This window comes from Bombina bombina, chromosome 5 (assembly GCF_027579735.1).
Source record: "Bombina bombina isolate aBomBom1 chromosome 5, aBomBom1.pri, whole genome shotgun sequence".
NCBI lineage: Eukaryota > Metazoa > Chordata > Amphibia > Anura > Bombinatoridae > Bombina > Bombina bombina.
The window spans coordinates 899,936,931-899,942,930 of record NC_069503.1 but is presented as its reverse complement, the minus strand read 5'-3'; positions in this window follow the sequence as shown (position 1 = coordinate 899,942,930).

Sequence of the window (6,000 nt, the reverse complement as noted above, 5' to 3'; positions counted from 1 at the left end):
GGACTGGGTACACATCCTAAGCCACTGTTAACTCCACAGCCCTGAACACTGACAGACAGCTGCAAAATTCCCAGCAACCCAGGGAGTTAACCCCCGAGCAACCTGGGTGTCAGGTCCGCAGGGGAGCATTACAAACATTAACACAAAACACAAAAAACCCAGCACTCACTAGCAGATTCACAGCAATGTTTAAAAGCAAAACTGGGGGAAGTCAGTTACATTTGGCGCCAAAGGATCAAGCCCAGGACCACGACAAGGTCTCCCCCTTCCTGGGACCCTAACCAGCACCCACACAATGCATACTTCCAAACAAACCAACTGGGAACCTCCCAGGGTGACACAGGCTTTTGTAACCTCCCCTATGTAAATTCAAAACACAGGAATGGACCGCACTCACAGACTGGACTGGGTACACATCCTAAGCCACTGTTAATTCCACAGCCCTGAACACTGACAGACAGCTGCAAAGTTCCCAGAAACCCAGGCAGTTAACCCCCGAGCAACCTGGGTGTCAGGTCCGCAGGGGAGCATTACAAACATTAACACAAAACACAAAAAAAACAGCACTCACTAGCAGATTCACAGCAATGTTTAAAAGCAATACTGGGGAAAGTCAGTTACATTTGGCGCCAAAGGATCAAGCCCAGGACCACGACAAGGTCTCCCCCTTCCTGGGACCCTAACCAGCACCCACACAATGCATACTTCCAAAAAAAACAACTGGGAACCTCCCAGGGTGACACAGGCTTTTGTAACCTCCCCTATGTAAATACAAAACACAGGAATGGACCGCACTCACAGACTGGACTGGATACACATCCTAAGCCACTGTTAACTCCACAGCCCTGAACACTGACAGACAGCTGCAAAGTTCCCAGCAACCCAGGCAGTAAACCCCCGAGCAACCTGGGTGTCAGGTCCGCAGGGGAGCATTACAAACATTAACACAAAACACAAAAAACCCAGCACTCACTAGCAGATTCACAGCAATGTTTAAAAGCAAAACTGGGGGAAGTCAGTTACATTCAAGGGGGAGACCTTGTCGTGGTCCTGGGCTTGATCCTTTGGCGCCAAATGTAACTGACTTCCCCCAGTTTTGCTTTTAAACATTGCTGTGAATCTGCTAGTGAGTGCTGGGTTTTTTGTGTTTTGTGTTAATGTTTGTAATGCTCCCCTGCGGACCTGACACCCAGGTTGCTCGGGGGTTAACTGCCTGGGTTGCTGGGAACTTTGCAGCTGTCTGTCAGTGTTCAGGGCTGTGGAGTTAACAGTGGCTTAGGATGTGTACCCAGTCCAGTCTGTGAGTGCGGTCCATTCCTGTGTTTTGTATTTACATAGGGGAGGTTACAAAAGCCTGTGTCACCCTGGGAGGTTCCCAGTTGGTTTGTTTGGAAGTATGCATTGTGTGGGTGCTGGTTAGGGTCACAGGAAGGGGGAGACCTTGTCGTGGTTCTGGGCTTGATCCTTTGGCGCCAAATGTAACTGACTTCCCCCAGTTTTGCTTTTAAACATTGCTGTGAATCTGCTAGTGAGTGCTGGGTTTTTTGTGTTTTGTGTTAATGTTTGTAATGCTCCCCTGCGGACCTGACACCCAGGTTGCTCGGGGGTTAACTGCCTGGGTTGCTGGGAACTTTGCAGCTGTCTGTCAGTGTTCAGGGCTGTGGAGTTAACAGTGGCTTAGGATGTGTACCCAGTCCAGTCTGTTAGTGCGGTCCATTCCTGTGTTTTGTATTTACATAGGGGAGGTTACAAAAGCCTGTGTCACCCTGGGAGGTTCCCAGTTGGTTTGTTTGGAAGTATGCATTGTGTGGGTGCTGGTTAGGGTCACAGGAAGGGGGAGACCTTGTCGTGGTTCTGGGCTTGATCCTTTGGCGCCAAATGTAATTGACTTCCCCCAGTTTTGCTTTTAAACATTGCTGTGAATCTGCTAGTGAGTGCTGGGTTTTTTGTGTTTTGTGTTAATGTTTGTAATGCTCCCCTGCGGACCTGACACCCAGGTTGCTCGGGGGTTAACTGCCTGGGTTGCTGGGAACTTTGCAGCTGTCTGTCAGTGTTCAGGGCTGTGGAGTTAACAGTGGCTTAGGATGTGTACCCAGTCCAGTCTGTGAGTGCGGTCCATTCCTGTGTTTTGTATTTACATAGGGGAGGTTACAAAAGCCTGTGTCACCCTGGGAGGTTCCCAGTTGGTTTGTTTGGAAGAATGCATTGTGTGGGTGCTGGTTAGGGTCCCAGGAAGGGGGAGACCTTGTCGTGGTCCTGGGCTTGATCCTTTGGCACCAAATGTAACTGACTTCCCCCAGTTTTGCTTTTAAACATTACTGTGAATCTGCTAGTGAGTGCTGGGTTTTTTGTGTTTTGTGTTAATGTTTGTAATGCTCCCCTGCGGACCTAACACCCAGGTTGCTCGGGGGTTAACTGCCTGGGTTGCTGGTAACTTTGCAGCTGTCTGTCAGTGTTCAGGGCTGTGGAGTTAACAGTGGCTTAGGATGTGTACCCAGTCCAGTCTGTGAGTGCGGTCCATTCCTGTGTTTTGTATTTACATAGGGGAGGTTACAAAAGCCTGTGTCACCCTGGGAGGTTCCCAGTTGGTTTGTTTGGAAGTATGCATTGTGTGGGTGCTGGTTAGGGTCCCAGGAAGGGGGAGACCTTGTCGTGGTCCTGGGCTTGATCCTTTGGCGCCAAATGTAACTGACTTCCCCCAATTTTGCTTTTAAACATTGCTGTGAATCTGCTAGTGAGTGCTGGGTTTTTTGTGTTTTGTGTTAATGTTTGTAATGCTCCCCTGCGGACCTGACACCCAGGTTGCTCGGGGGTTAACTGCCTGGGTTGCTGGGAACTTTGCAGCTGTCTGTCAGTGTTCAGGGCTGTGGAGTTAACAGTGGCTTAGGATGTGTACCCAGTCCAGCCTGTGAGTGCGGTCCATTCCTGTGTTTTGTATTTACATAGGGGAGGTTACAAAAGCCTGTGTCACCCTGGGAGGTTCCCAGTTGGTTTGTTTGGAAGCATGCATTGTGTGGGTGCTGGTTAGGGTCCCAGGAAGGGGGAGACCTTGTCGTGGTCCTGGGCTTGATCCTTTGGCGCCAAATGTAACTGACTTCCCCCAGTTTTGCTTTTAAGCATTGCTGTGAATCTGCTAGTGAGTGCTGGGTTTTTTGTGTTTTGTGTTAATGTTTGTAATGCTCCCCTGAGGACCTGACACCCAGGTTGCTCGGGGGTTAACTGCCTGGGTTGCTGGGAACTTTGCAGCTGTCTGTCAGTGTTCAGGGCTGTGGAGTTAACAGTGGCTTAGGATGTGTACCCAGTCCAGTCTGTGAGTGCGGTCCATTCCTGTGTTTTATATATATATATATATATATATATATATATATATATATATATATATATATATATATATATATATATATATACCTATATATCTATAGGAGTAGATATACAGGGAGTGCAGAATTATTAGGCAAGTTGTATTTTTGAGGATTAATTTTATTATTGAACAACCATGTTCTCAATGAACCCAAAAAACTCATTAATATCAAAGCTGAATATTTTTGGAAGTAGTTTTTAGTTTGTTTTTAGTTTTAGCTATTTTAGGGGGATATCTGTGTGTGCAGGTGACTATTACTGTGCATAATTATTAGGCAACTTAACAAAAAACAAATATATACCCATTTCAATTATTTATTTTTACCAGTGAAACCAATATAACATCTCAACATTCACAAATATACATTTCTGACATTCAAAAACAAAACAAAAACAAATCAGTGACCAATATAGCCACCTTTCTTTGCAAGGACACTCAAAAGCCTGCCATCCATGGATTCTGTCAGTGTTTTAATCTGTTCACCATCAACATTGCGTGCAGCAGCAACCACAGCCTCCCAGACACTGTTCAGAGAGGTGTACTGTTTTCCCTCCTTGTAAATCTCACATTTGATGATGAACCACAGGTTCTCAATGGGGTTCAGATCAGGTGAACAAGGAGGCCATGTCATTAGATTTTCTTCTTTTATACCCTTTCTTGCCAGCCACGCTGTGGAGTACTTGGACGCGTGTGATGGAGCATTGTCCTGCATGAAAATCATGTTTTTCTTGAAGGATGCAGACTTCTTCCTGTACCACTGCTTGAAGAAGGTGTCTTCCAGAAACTGGCAGTAGGACTGGGAGTTGAGCTTGACTCCATCCTCAACCCGAAAAGGCACCCACAAGCTCATCTTTGATGATACCAGCCCAAACCAGTACTCCACCTCCACCTTGCTGGCGTCTGAGTCGGACTGGAGCTCTCTGCCCTTTACCAATCCAGCCACGGGCCCATCCATCTGGCCCATCAAGACTCACTCTCATTTCATCAGTCCATAAAACCTTAGAAAAATCAGTCTTGAGATATTTCTTGGCCCAGTCTTGACGTTTCAGCTTGTGTGTCTTGTTCAGTGGTGGTCGTCTTTCAGCCTTTCTTACCTTGGCCATGTCTCTGAGTATTGCACACCTTGTGCTTTTGGGCACTCCAGTGATTTTGCAGCTCTGAAATATGGCCAAACTGGTGGCAAGTGGCATCTTGGCAGCTGCACGCTTGACTTTTCTCAGTTCATGGGCAGTTATTTTGCGCCTTGGTTTTTCCACACGCTTCTTGCGACCCTGTTGACTATTTTGAATGAAACGCTTGATTGTTCGATGATCACGCTACAGAAGCTTTGCAATTTTAAGAGTGCTGCATCCCTCTGCAAGGTATCTCACTATTTTTTACTTTTCTGAGCCTGTCAAGTCCTTCTTTTGACCCATTTTGCCAAAGGAAAGGACGTTGCCTAATAATTATGCACACCTGATATAGGGTGTTGATGTCATTAGACCACACCCCTTCTCATTACAGAGATGCACATCACCTAATATGCTTAATTGGTAGTAGGCTTTCGAGCCTATACAGCTTGGAGTAAGACAACATGCATAAAGAGGATGATGTGGTCAAAATACTCATTTGCCTAATAATTCTGCACTCCCTGTATATGTATGTGTATATAAAGATTTATATATAAACATTATGAGAAGAACATTGGAATGTGAGATATTTACAGTAAATGTATAGTAAAACACATCAATATTATTATAGAATTACATATATATACATACAAACAGACAAGCACTCCAGAACACAGAAAGCAATATGCCTGGGGTGCAACAGGGCAAAATGCACAATAACAAGAAAGAGTGCATTTATCACAATTTTATTCCTCAAGTGTAGGAATAGTTGAGGAATAAAATTGTGATACAAGTCCTGCTGAGTGCACTCTTCCTTGTTAATATATATATTACAGCCCTTTACATTCAAATATATGACTATATACCATATACCTTTGAACCCTTATAAAACATTTTTATTAATATTTATATGACTATATTTTATCTGACAGTGATAAAGTGTGTATCAGTTTATTTTAAAGTATTTATGTTGTGTTTGGTGCAACTTTTATTTTAGCCCTAGCCCTTTAAGTAAGTTTTCAATCTCGCTAACCACAAATTAAATTCGGTAGCGCCCGAGATAATACATTTACCTTCAACTTGTAATATGCGTGAAAATGAATACACCTGCGGTATTCCAATATCGCTTGTGCGCAAACATTAGCGCGCCACTTGTAATCTAGTACTATATATGGTATAGATGGGGTATATATATATATATATATATATATAGAGAGAGAGATAGATAGATAGATAGATAGATATATACACATACACACATATGTATGTATGTGTGTGTACAGGATCCATACATAGCAGGACACAGGGGTCCTAAATCAAAAGAAGGGGCAAATAATAATTGACAGGCCATGTGTTTTTTTTAAGATAGAGATAGATTAGATAGATAGATTAGATAGATTAGATAGATTAGATAAATTAGATAGATAGAATAGATAGAATAGATAGAATAGATAGAATAGATAAAATAGATAGATAGATAGATAGATAGAGGTATAGATAGATATATAGACAGAACAGACAGACTGATAG